Source organism: Juglans microcarpa x Juglans regia, chromosome 8D, assembly GCF_004785595.1.
Source record: "Juglans microcarpa x Juglans regia isolate MS1-56 chromosome 8D, Jm3101_v1.0, whole genome shotgun sequence".
In the NCBI taxonomy this organism is placed as follows: domain Eukaryota; kingdom Viridiplantae; phylum Streptophyta; class Magnoliopsida; order Fagales; family Juglandaceae; genus Juglans; species Juglans microcarpa x Juglans regia.
Window position 1 is genome coordinate 20,331,885 of NC_054608.1, and position 13,760 is coordinate 20,345,644.

General features: G+C 34.7%; 1 long non-coding RNA gene across 1 annotated transcript; it reads left to right on the forward strand.

The window, feature by feature from the left end:
- Positions 1-12,074: 12,074 nt before the first annotated feature.
- LOC121243151 lies at positions 12,075-12,288 on the forward strand. The gene is made up of 2 exons (XR_005936070.1): positions 12,075-12,179; positions 12,246-12,288. It is a non-coding gene; the product is annotated as an uncharacterized LOC121243151 (long non-coding RNA).
- The last annotated feature ends 1,472 nt before the right edge of the window (positions 12,289-13,760 follow it).

The window sequence follows — 13,760 nt, forward strand, 5'->3', positions numbered from 1 at the left end:
AAATCATTGGTAGAAATTTCCTTGGGTTTTTTCTTTTAAAATCTCCAAGGTTTCTTGAAAACTAATCATTTGCTTAGAAGACTCTGGTTCTTGGCGAGCCATAGTCTTTCTTAACTTAAGAAGATATTCTTCTTTAAGCTCAGGATTTGTTATTTGAGAAATCAAGGTTAGCAATAGGTTTTCTTATTCTTCAGATTTAGACAAGACATGAATTGTCTTACCCTTTGTCTGGCAATAAGTATCATTACAATTACAACCTAGCTTAGGACCAGTAGAATCTGGAGATTCAGTTTCTGAGTGATATTCTGAATCACTAGAACTGAATTCAAGGATATCAGATGATGAAGACGAAGCTATTTTTTGGAGTTGAAATAGTTCTTCTTTATCATTGTTATCAATATTCAACTGATTAAGCTTCTTTTTTAGTTTTTTATCTTTTTTGGCTTTCTGGGGACATTTTTCAGCAAAATGTCCTGGATTGCCACAAATAAAACATTTTCCTTGAGAAAAATTCTTAGATTTCTTTTTCTTAGAAAATGGCTTAGAAAATGGTTTTTTATAAGTTTTCTTATAAAATTCATTACGGGGTTTTCTCCTGATACCACCATGAGGTTTAGAAAACTTGTGTTTCCTTTTAGAGGGAGTTATAGCAGGAAGTCCAAATTGTTCACAAAATGTTCTCATTTCATATTTGGCTTTCTTGCTATTTCTCATATGCTCACGAAGCATTCTTTGATCATTACACATACTAATACCAAGTTTCTTAATTACAGCACAGATATCACCATAAGTGTATGCATCGTAATTTAGAGACCCAGCAATAGTAAGTTCATCCTTCACTTTGTAAGCGAACAAGCGAGGTAATCCATCAATGAATTTTTCTTTCCAGTAAGGCTTCTGATTATCATCCCGAAGCATTAATTTGGAAATAAAAACATCTTGGTACCATCTATAATCAGACATATGATGACATCTAAGATTATTTAACTGGTCACTGATGCGGCTAGTTATATCAGATGGTGTGCCAATAAAATGCTTTAAAATTGTATAAATCAAAGTATTAAATCCATTAGATTGGGCAGATCCAATGGATTCATCAAAAATAGGTAACCCTTCATCATTACACTTGACAGCGTTCTGAATGGTTTCCTTAGCATCTCTGGTTAGGTGTTTATCCCACCAGTTTCTCAAAACACCAGAAAAACCTTGTGTTAAAATCTTAACAATATCAGGTTGTCTGGTATTGTTATTCACATAAGCATTTGCTACAAGAGACATTTTACTCATGGTATTCATGATTTCTTGTTCAGAGAAACCATCAATATTCCATTCGTAAACCTTGTCTGTAGAGTAAGAAGATTGGTTTTGAAAAACTTTTTCTTCAAATTGTAAATCAGGAGGAGTAGGCCTGGAATACCAGTTCTTCGTTAGACTCATTGATTTGGGTCATTTTGAAGAAAATCTGGCTATTTCAGGTCTTAAAACAATATCTTGAAAATTCTTTTCAAGTAAATCAAGATCTTTTTCTTTAGAAGAGTGGTCGTTAAAAGACTCATCTGTAGTTTTAACAAGAACTTCTTCTTCTATTTCTTTGTTAGACAAAGCACTAATAGAAGGCTGTTCCTTTTTCAGATAATTAAGCATTTGATCAATCTTATCTAAAGTCTTTGTCTGTGGATTTTTAAAGTCAATTTTAGCTCGACTTTCAGGTAAGATAATCAAAGGTTTTTCAATTATTTTATTTGGTTGATCTGTAGTTAAAACCAAAGGAATAGGATCAGGTTTTTCAACATTTTCTTCAATCCGATCTAACTGTTGTCCAATCGTATGAAGAGCAAGATTCACAAAATTATTTTGAGAAATAACTTTTTTTGTTTATTTGAGAATCTTGTCCTTCTCAGGATCTCTAGAAACAGTTTCTGAGATTTTGAAAGGTGAAACAGATATCTCAACCCCTTTATGGGTGATGAGAACAGTCTCCAAAGGTGGATGGCTAGACTGAACTACCATTTTACCTTCTTCATTGACAAAATCAGTTTTAACAACATTTAAAGTATTGTTAGAAACATAAATATTTTCAACAAAATCTAAGAAAAGAATAAGCCTTTGCTGCTTATTCATTTCTTCTTTCCATTTCCGTTTAACACGTTGTTTTTCTTTTTCAGAATACTTTGTGTGATAAGCTTTTCGTCTAGTACTGTTTTTGGAAAGTTTGTATTCTTCAAAATATAAACAAGATCAAACGCAAATGGTTTGTTCAGCACAGTTAAACTGTGATGAATTTGTGGTGCAACAGGAGCTACCATACTGAAGCTGTAAGTGATAAAGATGAGTTATCATCTTCTTTATCAGCTTCAATATGAATAGGCTGATCTTTAGAGGATCCAGCATCCTGTGCAGAATAAAAAGCAGAAGTAACCTGAGAGGACGTAGAAAGTCCTTTCAATTTTAAAACAGGATTAACAGGTTGGGCTATTTTAACAGAATCTTCCAGAAATTGTTTGAGATTTTGATCTCTTCTTTGTTGTGAATTGCTTCTTCTTTATTGAACTTATTTTGTTTTCTAACAACCCCACCCGGAGTTTCTACTTTAGTTGGTTCAGGATCATCTTTCGACAAGTAGGTCAGGAATTTGGAGGTATAAGTCCCGTTTTGAAGCCAGGGAGGCGAGTTTAGGGCAGCTATAGGTTCAAACCCGAGGGCCGAGAGTGGTAAGTTCGCAGACCCCTGAGATGCGACGGTCGGTGTTGTCCTAGGACAAAATGAGTTGGATAAATAGATCCAATTCAACAATTAGTTCCAGATCGGCTATGCCGCCTGACATTGTTAATGAGGAAGACTGTGCTTTTGAAGCAGCAGAGTCATCTGTGCTGGGATCATGGAAGATTCCAAAACTTGATGTTAGCACGATCTATCGAACCAATTGGTTTGAGAGATCTATGCACACACAATTTTGCGTGCGTACTGTTAAACAAACTTATGCTATTTCCAAAACCCAAGAAAAATGTTATCTTTTTCAAGAAAAACAGATAACCAAATTCTTGGAGCAAGGATTTAAATATATTCATATTGGATCTGTCCAAATTGCTGCCAAACCTTTAACAAGGAGAGGTATCAATGCATCCGTGTTACTTTGTTTAAGGGATGCCAGTTTCAATAATTTTGAAACAAGTATTCTCAGAATGATCCAATCATCTCTAACGGATGGACCAGTCCATTTTAATTGTTATCCTGATTTAACACTAGCTCTTGATGATAAACATATCTTAAAATGTTTGATTTTAAACATTTTAACTTCTGGATATGATATGCTCAAGGAAAATGTTTTATTTGTGGTAATTCAGGACATTTTGCTGACAAATGCCCCCAGAAAGCCAAAAAAGATAAAAAACTAAAAAAGAAGCTTAATCAGTTGAATACTGATAACAATGATAAAGAAGAACTATTTCAACTCCAAGAAATAGCTTCGTCTTCATCATCTGATATCCTTGAATTCAGTTATAGTGATTCAGAATATCACTCAGAAACTGAATCTCCAGGTTCTACTGGTCCTAAGCTAGGTTGCAATTGTAATGATACTTATTGCCAGACAAAGGGTAAGACAATTCATGTCTTGTCTAAATCTGAAGAATAAGAAAACCTATTGCTAACCTTGATTTCTCAAATAATAAATCCTGAGCTTAAGGAAGAATATATTCTTAAGTTAAGAAAGACTATGGCTTGCCAAGAACCAGAGTCTTCTAAGCAAATTATTGGTTTTCCAGAAACCTTGGAGATTTCAAAAGAAAAAACCCAAGGAAATTTCTACCAATGATTTATAACACGAAATTAATCTTGTTAAAAAAGAAATCGTTGGACTCAGAACTGAGGTTAATAACCTTAAGTCTGAAAATGAAATTTTAAAACAAGAATTTTTAGTATTTAAAATTAATAAACAACTTGATCAGGATATTCTTTTTGACAATGAGCAAACAAACGATTCTAGTTCAAGCCAACATGAGTTAGCTGCTGATAATCAGATTTGTTTGATCTATCATACCATTCCTCCAAAATGGTTTTCCAGAGTCACCATTGTGGTTGCCCATGATTTCCAATTTTTTGTTGTTGCTATGATTGATTCCGGATCAGACCTGAATTGTATTCAGGAAGGACTCATTCCTAGCAAATATTTTGAAAAATCCTCTGAGAAATTATTTTCTGCAAATGGATCTCAGATGAAAATCAAATATGAGCTTAACAACGCTCATGTTTGTCAAAACAATATTTGCTTTAAAATCCCTTCTGTTTTGGTCAGAAACATGTCTGACAAAGTGATTTTAGGCATACCATTTATTTCTGTTTTATATCATTTTTTGATTGAAAAAGATGGTATTACTACCGACCATTTTGGTCTAAAGGTCAAATTCAAATTTGCATCTCGTCAAGAGATTGATCAAGATAAAGGTTTGAAATCTTTGCTCTTTGCAAAAGAAAAACGTCTGAATTTCCTTCAACAAGAAATCAGATACAAAAAGATTTCTGAACAATTATCTTCGCCAATTTTAATTTCAAAAATTGATGATTTTAACAAGCGTCTTGTATTTGATGTTTTAAACAAAGATCAGATTCCTTGGTTATGATATTTCTAAAGAGAAAATCAGGCCCACCCAAAGAGCCATTGATTTTGCCGACAAATTCTCTGATATTATTCTTAACAAAAATCAATTGCAGAGGTTCTTAGGATCTCTCAATTGTATTGCTGATTTCTACAAGGATATGAGAAAACAATGTCGTCCTTTGTTCGAACGACTTCGTTCCCATCCTCCTCATTGGACAGAAATACATACAAACATAGTGAGGAAAATCAAAGCACATGTTAAGACCCTTCCGTGCCTTGGTATTCCCACTTCTGATTCTTTTAAAATTGTTGAAACAGATGCCTCAAACATTGGTTATGGTAGCATTCTGAAACAATCTGTTTCACCAGGTTCTCCTGAACAAATTGTTCGCTTCCATTCTGGATCCTGGAATCCTGCACAAGAAAAATATAGTACTATTAAAAAAGAAATTTTATCTATAGTACTATGTATTTTTAAATTTCAATCTGATTTGTTAAACAAAAAGTTTTTACTTTGAATTGATTGCATGAGTTCTAAATTTGTTTTAGAACAAGATGTTGAAAACATTGCATCAAAACATATTTTTGCGCGATGGCAAGGTATTTTAAGTGTTTTTGATTTCGATATTGAATACATCAAAGGCACTAATAATTCTATCCCTGATTTTCTTACCAGAGAGTTCTTGCAGACACCCAACCATGAGCGTGAGCAAGAAGAAAGGAAAAGAAAAACAGAGAGCGAACCCCCCACCTCCAATACCCAGTATAAAACTCATCAAGAATGAGTCTGGATCCACCATTGCTCATCAACAGCACTGGATATTACCAATAGGTTCACACCTTTTGGTAAAATTGTGCAACCGGCGACCTTCGCGTCTACGGTTTCCACAGCTTTTGATCCATATGCGAAAGCAGTGGCATCAAAAATTCCTGCTTTAATTACTCCTCAGTTTTTCCTCCCAAAAGGAAAATCTGAATATCTGAAGAAGCCGTTTATAACCCATCTATTTCACATAGAACCTAACCGTTCTAACCTAACAGATCCGTTTAAAATAGCATCTTTTTATTTTCCCCCCAATTTCCACTGGATAACTGAAGATTCATCCAAAAATCTCTAGTATTATTCCAGTATTTTGATTCTCACTAACTCTATTGTCATAAAACCCATTTATGATAAGATTGATTCCACCAAACTAATTTACCACAGTGCTTACATTCTTCGAGTTATTACAGAAGCCGAACGGGGAACAAACCCATGGACTCCCAAAAGACTCTCAGACTCTGCACTGAGCTATAATTATTTTGATTACATAACTGTCTGGAGACGTTTTATGTTTTTCCAGGTACCTGATATGAGTCATTCTTGGTTCATCAATTTTGATACAAGATTCAAAGTGAACTTTCCCTTATTGGTTTCTCCAATGGTGGGACCAATTTGGATTAATTCCAGACAATCTTCCTGAGCAGCTCGCCAGAGTTTTTACATTTTACCAACAAGTTGCTGGTACAAAATTAAACCGGCATTCAGTCATGTTTCCTTATGAGCTCCATTTTTGCAAGAACTACAAACTACCGTGGATCTTCAAATGGACTTATGAGAAAAATGCTAATATAATTGACCGAGCCTACTTCACAAAGTGGTGGGATAGGTTTGGATATACTGAAAAAGTAATCAACCAGATGATTAAAGATTTCCCTCAAGTCGCCTCTTATTTGCAAGACAAGAAGGAATTTTCAGCAATCAAATCTGGTACCTGTTCTTGAATACCCTTTAATGATTCAGGCTCCTAGTTCACCAATTGCTTCAGCAAGAGGAAAAGTCACCAGCTCATCCTCAAAGAAATCTTCTAAGTCTGCCAAAGATAATATCCTCAACAGACTTGGCAAAAAAGATTTAATAAAATTGCTTGAGCAACAACTGTCTAAGTCCACGAGCGATAATTCTGAAGACAATGAGAATTTAGAAGCATCCTCAGAGGCTTCATACAGTAACTTATTTGGTCATGATTCAGAAGGCATTTCAAAGCTGGAAGATGATTGACTACTACTTGAGTTCAAAGAAGACTAACCAAAGTCTACTTTGAGATAATTGTCGTCTAGTATCCAAATCAGCCGCCTCAAAAGACAGCTGGAAGACAACCAAACGACCGAATACTATTTTGTCATCTTATGCCCAAAGCAGCCGCCCTAGAGAGAGTTGGAAGACATAAGAATGACACCAACTGTGCCCGTGCCTAAACAGTTCCTACTGTTCATTCACGGATTGATTTACTGTTTTACTTTAATGATTGTAAACAGGAACTCCTTATGTTATAAAAGGAGAACCTTACCTTGAGCTAAGGCAGAACTCACATTCGAGATAAACACTTCTGATCCTCTCTCCATAATCTTGAGTCTCCTTATATACCCTGATTTCTGTAAGTGTAAATCTGCACTACCTTGCACCTGTAATTACTTTAAGCTTGTTAATTTCAATAAAGCTTATATGTTTATTACAACTAATTTTGCATACTCATACATGCATATGGCTGGTTTAACTGCCTATTTATTTTGCGCTTGCATAATTTAATTATTGTGCAATTTATTCTGATTCTTCCATTCCCTTCATTCTCTTCTTCTTCAGTCAGCTTCGACTTTTCCTTCTTTCTGCATATATATATATATATATATATATATATATATATATATATATATAAATTACATAAAGGATGTTCACGCTGGCAAGGCCAATGGCCAACAATTGAATGGTACAACAATGATGCTTGGATAGTTCTTCAAAAGAAAAAAAATGATGCTTGGATAGAAGCACTATCGGACGCTTATCCATAGATAAGATAATACATAAAATATAAATAAAGATAAAGACACCGAGATTTAAGTGGTTTGATATAAAGACTTTCGTCCATGGATCTTAAGAGGTGAAATCTACTATACTTGATAATTTTACAGTCTCTCATAACCTCACTTTGCTTTCAATACAAAGAAAAAAAATATGGTGAAGGATAGGTTGAAGAAAGTGTTGTTTCTATAAAAATTTGGAGAGAGAGAGAGAGTAAGAAGAGAGTGTCTATGTCTGTAGAAGTCTCTTCCTTTTATAATGTCTTCTTTCTTCCCTTTGGGTTATCCATTTTGCTTTATGTTTTATCCCACATCTTTAGTTGTATCCTACTTGTTTATGTCACTTTCATTTATTCACATGTCAGTCAATCACTTTTGGTTTTATCTATTTACAAGTTAGTTTGTCTTCAACTTCCTTACTTGGCTTGGGCCCTTCTTACTAATGAGCTAGGCCATTGTACATTTTATACTCAATAGGTACCCCACAATTCTTAAGGTCGGCTTGTCTAGCAAGAAGATAAAAATCTTCAACATAAAAGTCAATCATGATCAAAGAAAGAATGCGAATTTGCACTTGATTTTCCGTTGTTACGTGATGTAATAAAGGTCTTTTGGGGTTGGCCTCGAGCATACTAGTAAAATACGTTCTAAGAACCTCTAAGAATGGACCTTGAGGAAGTTTATCCTATGAGAGCACTTAACTAGTGGTTGGCGAAGAGTGTCATGAATAAAAAATGCATAACTTGTTGGCAAGAAATATAGAAAATGTGTATACCCATAATTGGTAATCATTTTGTTTTCGTTTGTGCCATGTTTTTTTCTCAATTGATAATGATGGATTTCTAGCCCTCTAAAGTGATTTCAAGGAAGAGTTGTTGTTTTAGTGTTGTTGTAAACCTACAATAAGTAGATAGGGAACCCGTCGACTCCTGAATCCATTTTAGACAGTTGTTGACTCATTCCTGAATGTAACCTGCATGTAGTGGTTATGGAGCCCGGATTCTTGTTCCCGTAAATACCAAACATCATACAATTGTGGAGCGTTAAGGCTCATTTTGTTGATGGAGATGCTGGAAGTTGGACTTAGAACTGAGTGTTGGACTTGAGGGTTGCCCTGTGATATGCTCCTTTTTTGTAAGAGGCAAGGGGCCTGAGTGTTAGACCTTGCACCACCTACCTTCCTTTGCAAGGTTGGGGTATCGAAGATAGGACTTTAAGTTATCCCAATACACCGTTTGTTAAGGGGTGTGCGATTGGGGCCCCGAGTGTTAGACTTTCAGATCTCTCGCTCCATATGTTTTCCTTCGCAGGGGAGAGGGACCTGAGTGAGAACTTGTAATACCTAGTAGATTAATTATTAGCTTAATAAATATAATTATGAAATAAATACCAATTGACTGACATGATTAAAATCTAAATCTACTTAAATATTATTTTGAAACTAATAAATAATAATATATTCAGTTACTCTACAAACTTTAATTGATGGAATTTTGTATTTTGTATTTTATTTTATATACATATATAAAACATCAAGTTTGACCTTAGGCTCGGGAAGTGCTCATGAATGCCAAGCATACTGGCCCAAAAGTACCGAGCATACTTGCTTGAAAATGCCAAGTAAACTGCTTGGAAACGTCGAGCATACTTGCTCAGAAATGCTAAGCATACTTGCTGAAATATGAAATTATTAGTGACACATAAATTGATGCTATGTGTATATGTGGAACAAGGGAGCATGTAAGGAAAGAGAGAGTTTGGAGAGAATAACAAAAAAAAAATGGGTGACGAAAATGTTGCCAGCCTAAACCAGACTCACTAGAGTAATAGTGGAAAAGCCTTGCTAATTGAATGTACATATACTTCAACATGGCTGTGTTTGAATATTCAATTGAGTTGAGTTGAGTTGAGATGATGAAACATTGTTAGAATATTATTTTTTAATATTATTATTATTTTAGAATTTTAAAAAATTGAATTGTTTACTATATTTTATATTGAAATTTGAAAAAATTGTAATGATAAGTTGAGATAAGTTAAGATGGGTTTAAGAACCAAACCAAGCCTGACTCCTTGTGCTATAAATATGAGGGGGACCAGTGATAACTTACAGGTTGTAAAAAGTAAAAAGGGAAAAGCGAGAGAGAATAAAAGGTGGAAACGAAAAGGAATGAAAATAAAAAATTTATGCGCCAATAAGAGTAGGCGAGGACAAGAGAGAGAAAAAAAAAGAGGGAAAGGAAAAGGGACTAGTAAAAGTGCAATATACTCTGGCAACGTTAAAATTTATTTATCAATATAAGTAGGAAATATGCCAATCCTATGAACAATCTTGTAGGTTATTTATTCATTTATTTGTTATTACGAAAATGCTAAACACAACCGTGCCTTATCCCCGTTGCGGCCTCGGCGCCTACGTGGCATTAATACTAAACGACGCCGTATGTATTAATTGGAATTTGGTTTGATTCTCTTCTTCCCCCTGCATTTCATCCCTCTCTTCTTCCCCCCTTAATCCTTTCCCCCGCACACGCAGGAACCCTAATCTACCCTACCCTTCCCCCGCATCCCATCCCTCTTTTCTTCCCCCACCCCTTCCCCCGCACCCCTCTATTTCGCACTAACCCTAACCCTAATCTACCCTTCCCCCGCATCCCATCCCTCTCTTCTTCCCCCACGCACAAACCCTAACCCCTTCCCTCGCATCCCTTCCGTTTCACACGAACCCTAACCCTAATCTACCCTTCCCCCGCATCCCATCCCTCTATTCTTCCCCCACGCATGAACCCTAACCCCTTCCCCTGCATCCCTCTGTTTCGCACGAATCCTAACCCTAATCTACCCTTCCTCTTCAGCCTTGAGGCCGCGAACCCACACGAACCCGCAAACCGTTCTCTCTTCTCCACGACCCCGCAAAGCTCCATCCCCGTCGTCCTCCCTTTCCCCTGAATCTCCATCCCCGTCGTATTCACCCCTGAGGCTGCGACGGGACACGGTCCTTCCTCTGCTCGATTAACCCCTAGGTTTTCTTTGGATTGTTGCTTTTACTTTTATGAATCAAATTTTTGCTTGTGATTTTAAGTATTGATTACTTGATTTTGAGATTTTGTTTGATTTTGATTCGGTTTATTTATATATTTTGCAATTTGAATTTTTTGTTTTTTTATTTATCTTTGTACCTTACATTTGTATGTATGTATAGATATGTATAGCTACATTACATATAGCTGCTAAGATTGCAAATTATTTAGCCTTCATTTTGCAAATTATTTAGCCTTCATTGCTGGATGATAACTTCAAATTAATGTGATATATATACAATAATAATGTGCAATTTTCTAATGCATGTAATTATATGTGATCGATGTTGATCTAGCGGCTGTAATTAACTTCCAAAAATGACAAATATCTACCATTGTGGAGCTTCTATTATCCACATATAACTGATAGCATAAAATTTCCTAAAACCGTAAAGCAATTAGGTGTTGATCAATCCTAGATTTTCACATTGATGATGATATGATCGATGGAAAGTAAGACTCATTCATATATCATCTCTAAACATGATCAATTGCCAATTGCCTAAAAGTGATAAGTTCCCAAACAAATTCATTGCATGATTATTAATATTAAGAGGACATTATAATTGTTATATATTCATTTGGTGTAAATGATTAGTATATGCATATACATATATTTTGCATTTTGAATTTTTTGCTTTTTTATTTATCTTTGTACCTTACATTTGTATGTATGTATAGAAATGTATATAACGTGCATATACATTGCAATTTGGTGATGATCATTACAAGATATTGAATGCAAAAATTCAACCATTATTGTTTTATAACTCTATATCTAAAGCCATCATTGATTTCTTTATCTGTTTATTTTAGCTAATCTTCTTGATGATGTACATGGTTACACATGAATTCTATTCCTTATTTAAATACTGCTGAGAGCTGATTGTGTACATGGTTACACATGTCTGATTCTGCCCCTTGCATGTTGCATGATATTTTCATGTTAGGGCAGGGGCAGTTAAAATACTTAATTAAAATTTGCTGCTATTCAATTTTATTCTATCATTATTCAACTATTATTCAATTGTTTTATGGGGGTTCATCTTAGAATGTCATCATCATCTTCATCTTTTCCCAAACGTACTTTGGGAAAACCATTGTGCTTTTACAAGCTCAAAGCCACATTGAAATGTTCAAAGTACAATACACAGGTAACTACATTATTTGTTGCCTAAAATATTTTTTATATATATTAATTTAATATGATGTACAATTCATTCATTTCTAATATATGCGTGAAATGAGCAGGGCTTACCATACTGTAAGTTTTTCAAGTGGTTGGATGGTAATGAAGTGATTGAGCTACAAGTTGAAGAAAGAATGAATGAACTGTTAAAAAAAGAGAGAGAGGTCGAGAAGATACTCGAGCTTCTTGAAAAGAGGGAGATTGAGCTGCGTAAGATAGTGGATCGCCTCTAGAGGGTGCATATGGTACTATCCAATAAAAGCGACGAGGTTATGCAAAAGGAGTTGGTGCTTAATGCACAAGAAGCTAAAATAAGGTGTGTAGGCACGCTACTTCAGATTTGTTGCTGTTTTGCATTTGTACATGTATTTTACCTAGTGTTATATAAATAATTTGGGATTGTTGTTAGTTCTATATTTAGGTATTGGACTTGTACATTTGTTTTAAGTTTGTATTGGACTTGTACATGTTTTAAGTTTGTATTGGACTTAAAGCATGTCCCTCATATGGTAACCTGTGGAGATTATGAGGGCTTGAGCAGTGTGATTTGTATTGGACTTGTACATTTGTTTTAACTTTGCATTGTGTGAGTGAGTAAATGAGAGGATTTCAACCCAAAATGAAATACTTGGGAGTTTACAAGCAGTTTATGTATCTTTGAAACAGATTGGTAGAGAATAGTTGTGAAATAGAAACAGATTGATAGAGAATGGTTGTATGTATCTTTGAAACAATTTATGGTTGCTAGAGAATGGTTGTATGTATCTTGGTTAGAGAAATAGTTTAGAAACAATTTATGTATCTTTGAAATAGTTTATGTATCTTTACCTCTTTACGAAACAGATTGCTAGAGAATGGTTGTATCTTTGAAAAAAACTGTGACAGTAATGAGAAAGGAGTCTTACAGTTGGAATGGCAGGTTATAATGATGGGAAAAAAAAATTGTGCTAGCAATAACTGTTGCCTTAGCTAAACCATCAACAATCTCATCCACTTTATAGATCCGTCAAATTTCCTTCTAATAAGACAGTGCATTACTAAGCTAAGTTTTATAAGAAAACATGGAATGGGAAGGGACAAACGATGACCTAGGATCTATGAGTATGGTCCCTCACCACAGAAGTAGGACCACCTGAAACACAATGATTAAAAAACTTGTGATGCAGAACATAATGAGATCACATGACATGCAAATCCATTATATGCATTACATGATAGCCTGCCATAAAAAAAGGGAGAAGTGCTACACCAAAAGTAAAGCAGAAATATCATGAAATACACAACAAAGTCCCTCAAATACACAAAAATATATTCAATCCACAACAAATTTATCCAACTCAATTATTACAACAAAGTTCCTCAAATACACAAAATATATCCAATCCACAACAAATTTATCCAACTCAATCATTACAACAAAGTCCCTCAAATATACAAAATATATCAAATCCACAACAAATTTATCCAACTCAATCATTACAACAAAGTCCCTCAAATACACAAAAATATATTCAATTCACAACAAATTTATCCATCTCAATCATTACAACAAAGTCTCTCAAATACACAAAATATATCCAATCCACAACAAATTTATTCAACCCAATCATTACAACAAAGTCCCTCAAATACACAAAATATATCCAATCCACAACAAATTTATCCAACCCAATCATTACAACGAAGTCCATCAAATACACAAAATATATCCAATCCACAGCAAATTTATCCAATCCAATCATTACAACAAAGTCCATCAAATACACAAAGTTTATCCAATCCAATGTCACAACAAAGTCCCTCCCTCAAATACATTCAATAAAGAAAAGAACCAGTGCAATACATTCAAACGACAAAAAAGTTTAACTGGGAACCCATCATTGCAATGGTTGTGATCCATCTAATCCAAATTGCATCTGTATAGAATAAACAAAAAAATATATTATTCAGGTAATATATATTAGTATTAAACTAAAAAAAAAAAAAGCTATGACCCACTTACGCTTTCTCGACTTTGCATCACTATTTCTCGGGGTTGGGTTTCAATAACGTGTAT